The sequence below is a fragment of the Astatotilapia calliptera genome, chromosome 14 (assembly GCF_900246225.1).
Source record: "Astatotilapia calliptera chromosome 14, fAstCal1.2, whole genome shotgun sequence".
NCBI lineage: Eukaryota > Metazoa > Chordata > Actinopteri > Cichliformes > Cichlidae > Astatotilapia > Astatotilapia calliptera.
In genome coordinates, this window is record NC_039315.1 from 3513294 (window position 1) to 3528073 (window position 14780).

The 14780-nt window shown below is 41.8% G+C and overlaps 1 protein-coding gene across 4 annotated transcripts in view; it reads left to right on the forward strand.

Annotated features, from left to right (window-relative positions):
- The first annotated feature begins 3651 nt into the window (after nucleotides 1–3651).
- The window catches only part of slc8a2b (solute carrier family 8 member 2b), a 206140-nt gene continuing 195011 nt past the window's right edge, over nucleotides 3652–14780 (forward strand). For 3 of the 4 annotated variants that reach the window (XM_026192631.1, XM_026192630.1, XM_026192633.1), the window contains exon 1: nucleotides 7667–7889. The gene's annotated coding sequence lies outside the window, so the exon portion shown is untranslated. Of the gene's footprint in view, nucleotides 3822–7666; nucleotides 7890–14780 lie in introns of those variants that run through there. The other variant, XM_026192632.1, reaches the window with a different exon arrangement.

Here is a 14780-nt window from a genome sequence, read left to right on the forward strand (position 1 = left end):
TAATGGAGTCCATAATTATTGAAATAGAAGGTGAAAAGTCAAAGAATCTGCAAATCAGCTGTATCCACAGGATGCCTGGATCATGTATAAAAATGTTCACAGAGGAAATGTTGAAGATGTACAATCCGATTAACAACTAGAAAATGACATTTATATGTGGTGATTTCAATATAGATTTGTTGAATCCAACTGTGAACAGTGCCATCACTGATTTTGTCCATACATAAAAAAACAGCATTAGTCTTTATCCCTTAATCTGCCGTCCAACTAGAATAACCTCACATAGTGCTACACTTATCGATAGGGATGGGTATTGAAAACCGGTTCTTGTTGAGAACCGGTTCCCACTGTTTCAATTCCTTGGAATTGTTTGCCATTTTTGCAAACGATTCCCTTATCGATTCCAGTCGCCCCGAATGATGTCACCGCGTTGCGGAGCGTCATTTACCTGGCAGGAAACACGGCGCCTAAGCGGCTCAAACGCTCAAAAGTTTGGTTATACTTTACGAGAACGGATGACAACAGGGCAACTTGCAATACTTGCAAAGTAGATGTTTCATTTAAGGGAGGAAACACTGCGAATATGCAAAAGCATTTGCTCACAAAACACACGATGACCTTAAATGAATGTCGTGTTTTTAATTCCGCTCCGGACTCGTGACTCTCAACCCAGCAGCAGCGGTAACGTTTGCACGTCCTCTCCCGTTAATGCGGCAGGTAAATAATCAACTAACAGTGCATATTATGTTAGCGCGATCTGCCTTATTACAAAACCTGCCATTACTGTGCATTTAGTGACCATGATGAGAGACAGAGTCTGGCTCAGATGCTGGCAGTTCTCGCTGCAGTCTACCGGTAGCGTCTCCTTTCAGGCCAGGATAGACGAATGTCACCGAGCAGTGACTCAGTTTGTGGTCAAAGGCTTGCACCCATTTGCCACAGCAGATGCCCCGATTTTCGGTAAGTGAATGTGTTTAATTGTAGGCAGGACATTACTGGATATTCTTGTGTAATTGCTACAGAAGAATATTTATTTTATTATTTTACATTTACAATTTTTTTCCTGGGGATCCTGTGACACCCATTGAAGAGCCGTAGGCTGGATCTCTTAAGATCTCACTGTTGGGTTTGTAAGGCCAGGTTACTCTTAAATTTCTATCTTGTTCAAAGAGAAGATATAAAACAAAGTTCTAAGCTAATCGACCTTAATGTTCTCCTCTTTTAAAAAGAATCGATAAGAGAATCGATAAAGAATCGAATAGTTAAACAGAATCGAAAATGGAATCGGAATCGTGAAAATCTTATCAATACCCATCCCTACTTATTGATAATATTTTCACTAATGTTGTTGACAGGAATGTTGAAAGTGGATTAATAATAAATGACTTAAGTGACCATCTACCAGGTTTTGCAACAGTACAGAGCTACGCCAGGATTAACAGACGTGAACCTAATAAGAAATTAATTAGACATAAAACACAATTAGCACAATGAGATGAGATGAGATAACCTTTATTTGTCAGTTGCAGGTCTTTTGCCCACAACCGAGATGACAGACCTTGCCGACCGTACATACAATACACAAACATCACATTGGGGAGACAGGTCAGGCCAGGTAGCGAGGAAAAAAAAACATCGAAATGTGTAACGCAAAAAAGATAATACAGGAATGCACAGATATCAACACACCATAGCACAATAAACACAGACAGCGACATGGGAAAGAGTTCCAGTGTGTACATCTGACCTGGGACTGCTGCAATCTTCGATTGCGCCTCCAGCTGATCCGGTGTCCACATTAGAGGGGAGGTATGAAATGAAAATTGCAAAGGTAGTTCCAATATATAAAGCTGGAGATAAACATCTTCTCACAAACTATCGGCCCATCTCTCTACTACTGCAGTTCTAAGATACTGGAAAAAATAGACGAAATGACTTTATCATAAAAAACAATGTACTATATGAACAGCAGTATGGATTTAGACCCAAAAGGACCACAACGCATGCCTTAATGGAGTTTATAGATACAGTAACAACTGCTATTGAAAACAAAAAATATGCTGTCAGAGTTTTTTTAGATTTAAAGAAAGCATTCGATACAGACAAACCATGTACATATGGGGTCAGAGGGGTGGCCTTATCGTGGGTTAACAGTTACCTTAAAAACCATAAACAATTTACCCAAATAAATGCCATGAAGTCAGAACTGAAACCTGTTGTGTGTGGGGTTCCCCAAGGATCAGTTTTGGGGCCGCTGCTTTTCATATTGTATATTAATGAGATTTCAAAGTCTTCGAAAATAATATTATTTGCAGATGATACAAACTTACTGTGCTGTGGAAGTAACTTGGAACAACTTCTGAAAGAACTAGAAAATGAATTAAATAATCTGAAGACCTGGTTTGACCACAATAAATTAACATTGAACCTGAGCAAAACAAAATTCATAATATTTGGGAATCGCACATATTCTACTAACAGTAAACTGACATTAATAACACTGAATTAGAGTATCTGAAATAAAATTCCTTGGTGTGATAATACATCACAAACTATCCTGGATTCCCCACATTACTCATATCAAAGGCAAAATATCGTAGTCTCTGGCAATTCTCTATAAGGTTTTAATGCCTTCGGTATAAGACATAATAAAATACCAAAGAATCTAAAACATATGTCATGTGGAGCCAAGGAATAAGTTGCAAGAAATCACTAGAATAACCTCAGAGCCACAGAACAAGGTTACACACAGCCATGAAGAACAACTCAACAAAGGACAAGGAGAGCCTGAGATAATGTGTATAGAAAGTTGATTTTGGCAGAATGAAGACATCTGGGAGAGAAAGCTGAAGTAAATAAGACACAGGGAAGTAACACCTAACACCAGGCACACAAGACAAGGCACTACCAAAATAAAATAGGAAGTGACATAGCATGATACCAAACATAGATGGAGACTTGATAACCTGACCTGAGGAACACCGTGGAACACATTAAAAACTGAACTAAAAACACAAAGGCTGAAAACACAAAGCTGAAAAATGAAGTAATAAAAAAAACACCCTGAGGATTATTAGGGAACCGAAGAGACCGAAAAACACCAAACACTGGGTCAGCGTCTCAGGACTGTAGCTGAAAATAAGATGTGGGACATCTTGAATCCACGATAATAATTTATCTTCAGTGGAGCGAGTATCACGTTTACACCCCTCATGCTGTAAAGACATTATAGAGCAGAAAGACTGATCAGGAAGTGACATTTAATGACTCTAAGCATATTATGTGCATCTAAGGAGAGTGTTTTTACTGACAGAGTATTATGTATGGTGCACAAACAAAGACTGCACAGTTGTGACGCTGCACAGGAGAGTCAAGCTGAATGGAGCATCATGTAGAGAGAGACAGACAACAGAGAGAGCTGCAGATTCCCCCCAACCAGCGTCGCGGTCAGAGCAGGTTTGGGTGGTGTTTTTTTTCTCTCTTTTGTTGAGCCACAGGTGGAGTGCTGCAGCTGGAGTGCTGCTCTTGGGTCGTCCTTCTCACACCTGCTACTCGTAAACTCATCTACCTGTAAGATGACTTAACGAGGGCTGGATGGTGCAGCAGATCCTTGCTAGATCATTAGCTACCATGGTGATCATTAGGTTTTCTCCCTGTGTGAATGTTTCCTGTCCACTAGTTCAGAGTTCTCTTGCCGAAGAAGCCTGTTTGCCGCTGTATGGCCTCCTCTGGCATGACTTATGCTCACCAACAGCCATCACGCGGAAAACCTGCCTGTTCTCCTCGGATTCGTCCAAAGCTTTTGTTCTGGAATCTCTCTGGTAAGGTATCAAGATCTATCCTCACAACACAGATAACTCGCGGACTTCCTGGTTCAGTTCTCAGAGACAATGTTGCCACACTAATCTGCTGTTTGTTCTCTGTAAAATAATCTTAGTTCGTAAATCCTTTAAACTTGCTCCTGGTGTGCTGAATCTGAATTTAGAGTCCAATTTGTGCCAAAATGTGACAGCAGCAGGTCAGAACCAGCGAGTTCAGCAGTGCTGACCACTGCACCATCGGGCCATGACTGAAATTACTGTTATCAAACTAGTGGCAACACTCTGGGGGAAGCTATGAAAATAAGATGCACAATGATGACGGGAGAGAGCAGGTCGGATTGAAACACACACACATTAACCAGAACTCACAGCCACAGTGAAACAAGCTAAAGCAGCAATGAACAGGTCGCATATGCAGTACAAGATGCTATGATGAGCCTCTGACTGGCTCACAGCTCTCTTGTGTGAGCTCTACTTTGATCTCTTGTTGATGTAAGCATGAAAATAAATCAATAACTTTGTCATCTCTTACACTGTTGTGTGGCTCAACAGGTACAATGGATGTAGCCGTAAAAATACAGAGACCGTAACAAAATGTTTTTAACCCTTCTCCCTCCAGTGGTCCCTGAACCAGGACAGAAAATTAGTTAACTACTGTTGTGCCTAATTTCTGTCACATAAAACCTGAGAGTCATAAGTTTAGTAGCAAGTCACTGACTTTTTGTTATAGATTTTTGACTCTGGCTGAACGGTGAAGGGTAGGATACAAAGTATTTTAAAAATTCTCCCAATTAACTCAAGGATGTTCCTTTTAATCCGTAGAGCTGTTACTGAATTTGGGGATGCTTTAAAGATGGAGATGCATATTCAGTTAATGAGAAGTCCTGAGTTAAATAAAGGTTGTTAAGTTCCTGCTGTGGAAAAGAGATTTAAATTTGCTTACAGCGGACTGATTATGCCTTTCATTAATCTCTGAGAGAGAGATACAGATACTGTGGTGGCTGCTTGTAGACAAATCTGTGTAATGTGGACAAAGGCTTAAGACGGCACTGAACACTGTATGATGTCAGTGAGCGTGGGAGGGGCAGCTAATCAGAAGAAAGTTAAATAATAATAATAATGATGGATTGCATTTATATAGCGCTTTTCGGGGCCCTCAGAGCGCTTTACAATTCCACTATTCATTCACATTCACACACTGGTGGAGGCAGCTACAGTTGTAGCCACAGCTGCCCTGGGGCAGACTGACAGAAGCAAGGCTGCCATATCGCGCCATCGGCCCCTCTGGCCAACACCAGCAGGTGGCAGGTGAAGTGTCTTGCCCAAGGACACAACGACCGAGACGCTTAAAGAGGTGAGGAGCTAACGGAGCTGTTTCAGACAGTGGATGCACCGAGGCCCAGTATGAGATAAACGGGTCATTTTGATTTATTCATGCAATGACACTCGAATAGGTAAAATATGATGCTGGAAATGGTGGTGACCTTGTAACCACGCACAGAGATGGGACGATGTCACGGCAACGTTCTCGTAATGATGGCGAGTTTTGTTTCCTCTTATATTTTTCTTCATCCTAATTTTACACCACTTTTTGTTTGTATACTGGAGTTTGTGTTTCTGTTTTTATTGTGTGAAACTCCCGATTCTTGAGCTCTTTATTCTTCTAAAATTAAGCTTGTTATGATATTCTCTGATTTTTGTTTTCCCACATGATTTTCTTAATAAGAAGCTTTTGTTTGATGATCCTGTGTTTTGGGTCATCATTTTATTATCATAGTATGTTGACTTCTAGTCTTAGCTCTGATCCTGTTTAGTTTTCATGGAGCTCTTTATGAGAAGCTGTGGACTCTCGGTGTATATTAAGCTCCAGTTTTTAGTTTTGTTATTTCTCAGGTGGTTTAGTTCCCACAGTGTTTTTCTAATTGTTTCTTCCTCTTGTCTCATCTTTCTGTGTTCTCCCATGAGTTGATCCATTCATGTTTTAGTGTCTGCTTGTCTCTGTAAAGGTTGTTGACTGTTGCTGACCCTGAAAATGAGTGAGCAGTCATTAAAAAAACCACTGGGCCAGCTGACGGGGGCTGTTAGTTTGGATGGTACAACCTCAAAGTGTGGTTGCCTGTGCATTTAAAATAAGAAGGACAGTTAAGATGATTGGAGAGGCCGACTGTTCCTGCTATATACACAGGAACCTGGCAATGTAGGTTTTCATATGTTTTTAAAATTGATTTTGAATTTCACTGGAAGCTGATAAAGGACAGCAAGCATACGGGTGATGTGTGTAAGCAGCCTGGTGGGCTGAATTAACGACAGGTTGAGGACGACTGAGGGATGTGTGTGTGTTGTGGGGGGGGGAAGACTTACAATAATCTAGGTGGGAGGAAATTAAAGCTCTAAATCACTGGGCTTTTTTTTTAGGGTTTTCTTAGATGAAGAAACACGACTGGACAAGCTTTGAATGTGTGAGATTCAAACTTCAAATTCAGGTCAGAATAACACCAAGTTTCTTAACAGATTTGATATTAATGCTGAGCAGGCCGAGGCAATGACCGACCTCCTTAGAGAATCTGTCGAGGCCAAACACAACGTCGGTTTGGCCAAGCTAGAGGTGAAGGACATCAAATCCTTAAAAGCAGTGAAGCATTCACGGAGGCTGAGGTTGTTTGGCTCAACAGAAAAGTACATCTGTGTATCATCAACACAAGCTGACAAGTAGATGTTCCAGGGGCAACGTATATAATGAAAACTGAGCACTGGCCATTTCACTCTGTTTATTAAGACTTCTGCACAGGTTTGTGAATGCCTGCAGGTGTGTGAAAGGGAACTTAAATGGTAAACCAAGACGTAGATATTGGTAATATTAGAAATGACTATGAAGATAATAATAAATTATACAATTAAAAGAAAGAAAAGCAAGAAGAAAAGCAGGCTTGTACAGTGCGTCTCTGTCATCGACTCAGTCTGGCAGGATTTAGTACAGCATGTTGTTATACAGACTCACTGATTGACTGCGTTTCCTGCCTGCTTGGTCAGCAGGCCTGTGCCGTCAGAGCGGAGCCTGAAACATCACACACTGGCTAAGTAATTGTCCCTGCTCGATACCTCGAGAAATGCCCCTGCAGCTCATCTCTCCCCTGCAGGCTCCCCAAAAACACCCCACGTCACCCCCCTCTAGGTCGACTGAGGAAACGTCAAGCTGTGGGCGCCTGATAGTATCCAGATTTAGCAAATACATTCTGATTCCTGACAATGTATAAAATTAGTATATTTATATTAGAAACCAGTGTGAAGGCTGTGAGGATATGAGCCAAGTGGGCTGCAGAACATCCTGTTATATTCCTGTTTAATCAATTTTCAATTTGCTCTGTTTTGTCTCTTCTGCTCTCTGTTCTTTCTCCTCTGTATTTCTTCTTTTCCTTTCACTGAAATCCTCCGATTTGTTTCCTTGCATTCCTTTCTTCTCCTCCTTTAGTTCGATCACTCTTACCCCTCCCTCATCATTTCCATTACTTACTTTGCCCTCCCCCGCGTAATCCGTTTCTTTAATTTCCAAAATGAACCTGTTAATTTAGTCTCCATCTCCTTTATTTCCTTTTCACTCTTTTTCTTTTATCCTCCAACTCTCAATATCAAAACTCACAAGTGTCTCCCTTAATCAATCCCTCCTTTCTCCTCCATCATTTTTGTTAATTCTTTCTTTCTTCTTTTCTTTTTCTGTTTCTAATTTTTTGTTTGTTTTTTCATCTTCGCGTCCTTCATCTCTTTTAATCCCCCTCTCTCCTGTCAGGCACTCTCTCCACAGCTATCCGCGCCCCCGAGGAGAAAACGCGCACCTCGGCACCCCGCCCCGCCGCGCGCCTTCTGTGTGCGTGAGTGAGAGTGAGGGACCGCGGGGAGGGGGAGTGCCAGCTTGTTTGTGCAGTTTGAGTGTGCCGGGGTGAGAGAGGAAGGCAGAGAGCCGACAGTAGGGACGGAGCGCAGAAGCGAGCGCAGTTTTCTCTCCCAGGCTTTCGCACAAACCTCACATAGTATGCGTAAAGATTCGAGTGCGGACCGGCACTAGACCAGAAGGTAAGAGAAATGCTTCACACTTGTGCTCTGTCTGCGCGCAGTGTGTGTTTGCTGCGGTCGTTTGCCGTGTGCACTTGCTCATGTGCCCCATGTGGGCATCGCTGGCTGCCGATTCCGACCATGTGGAGCTGCCTGGCGGTGCCAAAAACTAGTCTCGCAGTGACAGAGGACGTCTACGTGGAAGTGCTGTTAGTGCGTCAAAGCCTGTAAATTGGTTAGGAACCTCCGTCTTTTGTTATAAGTCAACAATCCTGATTTGAGAGAGCTGATTCTCGTTGTGAAGATATTTAAAATAAATTAATCATTGCAAGCTTTCCTCGCTGCTGAAGCATCTCAGCATTGACTTTAAGTTTTTAGGAACGTGAGTGAAATGCTGAGCACTTCGCAGGGATTTCAGTGTGTGAGACGAACACGAGCATGCTGACTCGCTCCTCTGAAGTGTCTCCTAGTTTAACGAGCGCTGCTGCCCAGTGTGGCCCCGGAGGGAACCTGGGAGCGCGTGTTGTGCTCGGGCGCAAGACTCACATGAGACACTGACATTTTGGCTGAAACTGCTTTCATTACAGAGAAAACGAGTAGCAAACGCTCCCGTGATCAAATAATGTGCGACACGAATGTGCGCAGTTTGGCGCTGCTGTGTGATTGCACACGCCGCATGAAGCTGGTGTAGTAATTCTGACATTGCGCCTCTCGGCTGCAGAGACTCGTGTCAAACGAGCTCAAAGAAAAATGCAACTTCTTGTTGAGGTTTCAAAATAAAAGACGCTGCAGAGCAGACTGTGGGGAATTGCATCCCTACAGCCCGACTCCAGATAAACTCTTCAGGGTTGCGCGATAAGCTTGTTGTCATGTGTGAACATCTCCACCAGATAACCAGAATTTACGAGCTCTAATGAACGACGAGTCCAGTTTATCTTGGGAACTGAAGCATCGGTGTTCCGGTTTATTCCGCTCTCTCTCTGTCCATCCACCCTGTCCGAGCAGCGGTTGGGGTGGTTGTAGCCTGATAGTAATTCATCAAAAGCATTCCCCATTGTGCTCCAGACGCTGTAATATTTCAGCGTTTTGAACGATCAGGTCTGAAATGCTGCTTTTTTTTTTTTTTTAGCGTCTTGGAATGCAGGTGCCGTTCACTGATGTTGCGTAACGGGCGCCCAGATGAGTTAAAACCGTCAATCTTATTTTGGAAACATGTATAACATGCGGAAATATAAAAGGAGAAATTAGATTTTCCTATACAGTTCAATGTGTTAATATTGGATGTGTATACGTATGAAATATTTTTAAATTAATGAAAATCTCATCCAGGAGTTGTTTCTAAAATTACAGGTTACAATCGCACTGGAACAAACTGGTGTTTGTTTCCACACACTGGGCTTTGTGTGTGTCTTCATCACCATTTCGTTTTCTGCTCAAGTGGTTTCTGCTCTGGAAGGTGGAGGCACAGAGAGCAGTGATGATGAATGTAGGATAGTTTTGCATTCACTTTGAAGCCCGGCTGTAGTTTTAATGAGGGACTCCTTTGTAGCAGCCGGACTGCAGCATGCAGGCTGTGGAGACGGGGATCCTCCTCCTGTTCAGCTGCAGCGGGGCTTCCCTGGGCTTTTCCTCTCTCTCTGTCTCTGCAGTTTTCCTGGGGCTTCCCTTTTTTCCACTGCACCAGGCTTCAGCTGATCCCTCCCTCAAATCCATCTCTGTCTGTGGGGCCGTATAATTTCCCCGCTTCTCCCTCCCTCTGCCTTCCCTGGAGGAAAAAAGGCTGCAGCAAGCAACGTGCTGTAGATCCTACATGATAAGAAACACTAAACGGACGTAATGGAAGTGCAATACGACCATATCAGATACATGAGCTATTTAAACGTGATTGGATGTTTTTAATTATAATTAAAGTCATATTTCATGATTTACCTAACCCAGGGTGAAGATTTTCTGCGATCTTCTCGCCTTTCTGCCCTCTGTAGTCGGATATTTGCTTGCACAGCCCGCTGCGCGACTCCACCAACATATTTAGCTGCTTCTAAAAAAACATATCCAAGTGCTGTTTTAGTTTTTATAATAGCTAATGGATTATTAATCACCCCTTCTTCCCCTCTGTCTTCATCTTTCTCCCTCCCATCCATTATCTCCCCCCTCTGTTCTTTACTTTCACTTCTTCCCATCTTCCCTTCCTCCTCTCCAGCGTGCTTCCTCCCGTTCTCTCATCGTTTGCATCTTTTCTTTGAATTACATCTCACAACTATCGGGCGTTTGGCAGTTTCTCTTATCCAGAGGCGCTTACACACAAAGAGACTTTTGTTCCCCTGTTTTCTGCATCTTTTAACCTTTATTTACCCTGGGGGTGTTGTGCTTCTTTCATCACCGCCCCACTTCACTCTTGTTCATTTACAAATCACACTTGGGAAAAGCTCAGGCATAACCACAGCCCTATACTGCTGTCTGCTGAGCACGGGGCTGTTACACAACTTTGTGCTTTCCAGCTCGCCTGTTAAAGTGATAATCTGAAACATAGGGTTGAATAAAATATTTGTTTTTAGCAGACAGCCGCATCAGGGAAGCTTTCCCAGTTGATGCCCCCACCTGACATGATAAACTGATGTATTTGTTTTTTGCTTTTGTTTTATACACACAACCAGAAATGTAAGGTTTCCATGGACACAGTCATGAACAGCACAGACAGGAAAGATAAAACAAACAAACAAGAGCTTTATTAAAATGTTTATGAGTAACACTTTGTAAAGTTGGCATGAAAATAAACTGAAAAACTTTAAAGTCTAACAAGAACCTGACTGGCTGTTTGGTTGATGACTTATAAAAAGTCAGAAATATGATGTTAAACACTTCAGAGCTGCAATGAATAATCAATTTATCGATTCCACCATGGATTAACTAATTGTATTTTCAGACGCAAATACCAACATTCGAGAACTTTGTTCTTTAATGTGAGAATTTGCTACGAGTCTTGGTCTTATTTTATAAGAAACTGAACTTGAGTATCTGAAAAGGTTTTTTGTTCACTTAATTTAGAGAAAGGATCTTCCTTTTGAAACATTATTTGGCTTTAATTTCAAGAGCTTAATGTGAGGTTCAGTCTGATATGGGCCAAATGTGGAGAATGGAAGAGACTGGCTGAGGTCTGGAATGACGGAGGTTGTGAATGATAGCTATTAACAGACAAAATAAGAACAATGGCACATCTGGGACATCTTATGACGCTCCGACAGAAACACTAGCAGGTCAGATTGTTTTTGTTTTATTCTTCCATAATGATTCCCTTATCTCTGCAAGGGTTGACAAATGTCAGTGTTATAGACTCATTTGAATTTCTTTCCTGGAAATCACTGCTTAGCACCTCATTTTCGAGGGCATCATGAACCTAAAGACAACAGGCATCTCTGATTGGTTCGTTCTCTGTCTCGGGTGTGGAAAATGCTCTTTTATGACTCAATAATCTCCCAGTCTTATACAATGACCTTTGTAACGGACACAAATATCAACATTACAAAGATAAAACCTGATTCTGCACCAGAAAACTCCTAAAGCGAGCGGAAAAAAACCACCGCCTCTGTGGTGGCTGCAAACAGAATCTGCTTATTCCTCCAAGCGGAACATTGCCCTCGAGGGATTTGTAATCAACACACTAAACAGAATAAATCACACAGAGCCATGAACCAACCAGTCCAGGAACATTTATCTCCTATATCGACGCTATCTTTCTATCGCCTAATTATCCATCTTCCTCCTGACTCTCGGATCCTCCTCCTCCTCAGTCTGATTGCTCTCATGGGAAATGTACAGGGCTGTTTTTGTGCTTTCCCCGCTCGCTCTTTCCACAGCTTGTAATCACACAAATGATTTTAGTCGATTGCTTAAAGTTACCATTAAAAGGGGTAGGACAGAAAACCTGAAAGTTATGAATACCATCAACGGTTATTAACAATATGTTCATGCCTGTTCCTTCAAACCCCAAGAGTCCAGAAGAGGTTCTGGTTGATTTGGTAACATGCTGGTTGCTGGTTCCTCAAATATATTTCTCTCCTACGGCTCCCAGAGATGACGGGGTCCATTTGTGGTGCAGTTAATTAAAGTGCAGCTTGAGAGAATTCATCAACTCCTGATGTTTTAATAAACCAAAGGATTCATCAATTCCATCATGCAAATGCAATCTTGAGGACTTGTTTATCAAAATAAGAGCGCCTTCTGAAATAAGCTCTTAATTAGCACTTCCTCATACTTTGGAATACATTTTTAATTTTCTTATATCAAGTCTGACCCGTAGAGAATGGCAGACATGCACACTGGCCAGTTCATTAGGTACACCTGCTAATACAAATATCTAATTGGGCACTGACTGAAGTTTGGTGTATTTTTTTTATTTTTTGTCAGAGATGATCAAGACGACCTGCTGCAGTTCAAACTGAGCATCAGAATGGGGAAAGAAATTAGTGTCTTTGAACATGGCGTGGTTGTTGGTGTGGTTGGTCTGATTATTTAAGAAACATAATCATCTCCAGCTTTTACAGAAGAGTATCCAAAAACAGAAAATATCCAGTGAGCGTCAGTTCTCAAGGAGAAAATGCCTTGTTGATGTGAGAGAGAGGGGACCAGAGTGCCTGGGCTTCAGTCTTGGATGATGTGATGAAGGGATGGTGGGGTCAGAATCTGACTAACAGCATGCTTTGAGGATGCCCTGTTTCAGCCCTTCAGATTGGTGATGGTGTGCGGGATGTTTTCTTTCACACTTCGATTCCCAACTAAACATCATTTAAACACCACATTGTATTGAGTATTGTTGTAGATCTTGTGCATCCCTTTATGACCAGAATGTAACCATTGTTTGCTTGTGTTGTCCTTTCACAGTATGCTGTGAAATACGAGGCAATATCTCATTTTTGGATCTTTTCTACATGTCTATGATTTTTATGAATGCCATAATGAAGCTTTAACTTTTCATTGGTTAAAAGTTAATTACAAGAAGGTGTTTGGCATGGATGTGTTGACTGAATATTACTTTGTAGTGTATGAACTTATTTTTTTATTATAAGAGGGGAGGAAAAAGCAGACCCTGTTTTATCCACTGAGCAGAAACAACCAATCTATACCACATGCACACGCAGCCACAGCAGATTCAGCTGCAGTCATAGAGGCTCAAGTATAATCTTTGTTCTCCATTCATTGCTGAGCAGTGCCTCAATTTAGCAGTGTGTCATAGCACCAACATAATACGCATTTCTTCTGGGATGAACAACATATCCTGATACTGTCTGTATGCAGCCGTGCAACGTGAAATTAACTCAAATGTTTAAAAAATGCAAAAGTCTAAACTTATCAGCTCACAGAAAAGACTGTTGTTTTGCAGATGCACTTTAAAGTGTGTGTGTGTGTGTGTGTGTGTGTGTGTGTGTGTCTTGGGACGTGAGTGCTGCTGCAGAGACTGCCTGCTGAGAGGCAGCTCCTCAGTTCCTCTGCACTCTCTTATTATCAAATGTGTGTGTGTGGAGGCAGTGAACATACACACTCTTTGTGTGTTGTATTCTTGTCAGTTTTTACATCACTGATGCATTACGGGCCTGAGCTGAGCTGCACTGTGAGCCTGCGTGTTGGGTGTCTTGGAGAATTTCGCTTTTAGTGCTGCTCGGTTACATAACCACCACCGTAACTTTGGCACGTCTTCGCTGATATTCGATTCCTCTGTCTGTCTGTCTTTAATCTGATTTGAATTAATTCCATCACCCTCTCGTTTACCCTTTCCTCCACTTTATCACTTATATATGCAGCCTCACTCTTCCACTCTGTTCCTCCTATCTGCTTTTAAAGCCCGAGTTGCATTAATATGAATGAGGATTATGGTGTCAGCTGCATGGATGCAGCTGTTTCATTCTGTCATAGATGTAGCCGCAACCTGTTTGACACAGAATGTTCCAAGTTCTCTGATGCTAACCACCATTAGCATCAATGCCTGTGTTTTCACACATTTCAATTAAAATGTGTAATTTGTTTCATAAATCGACATATTGTTAATGTATGAGGAGAGCTGAATACAGAGCAATGTGCCATGGATGTTTTCTTTGGCTTAACCCCGTATTTAATTATGGATCACCATATGTGGAGCCTTCAGAGGATTACAATGATCTTTGTGATGGTGCTGTGTGTTTTGGCTCTATGGTGGATCACAAGGACGGCCCAGCCGCATGTAGACGTGTCGTCTGTCCTTATCTGCAGAGCTGATGTGGAACTTTGGAGCTGAGCTTGCCTGCATTAAAGTTCCACGACACCACTCTGCTGTATATTTGTCCTGGTGGCTTTAATTAAACAGTTTATGATGATATGAAATATTTTTAAGCTTTGATGATTTAAATCTTTTTTTCTCTTCTGATTTTTTTTTTTTTTTAATCATAAAGTGTTCACCTGTACTGTTGGGCTATCGTATGGATGTAATAAAATTATTAGCGCTGCAGCATGATCTCTGTGTTCAAATCAAGCTCTTTAGGCCCAGTTTTATTGCACTTCAAACAACATGTAAATAACAAAGAAATCGTGCAGTGGCACTGACAGCATCTGCTTCGTCTAAACAGTCGTTCCTGCTCAAAGGTCTTGCATTTACCTTTTTTTAAGGGTCTTTGAGGGTTAAAAAGGTTGCTAAATCTTCTTTATGTCATCCATTTCTTTCCCTCTCATCTCCTTCAATGACACCTTATGCATTTATCTTTTTTTTTTTTTCATTCTCTGTTGGCTCTCGTGAAGTTTCACTTTTGTCCCATTTGCCAAATTTTTCTCCTCATCGTTGTCTTTTAATCTTGCATTCTCACCCACGTTCATCTTTTATCCGGCCCACTCTCCTGTGTGTTCTCATTTTTGTCATTCCTCTTCTTTTTCTCTTGACTGATTTCTTGA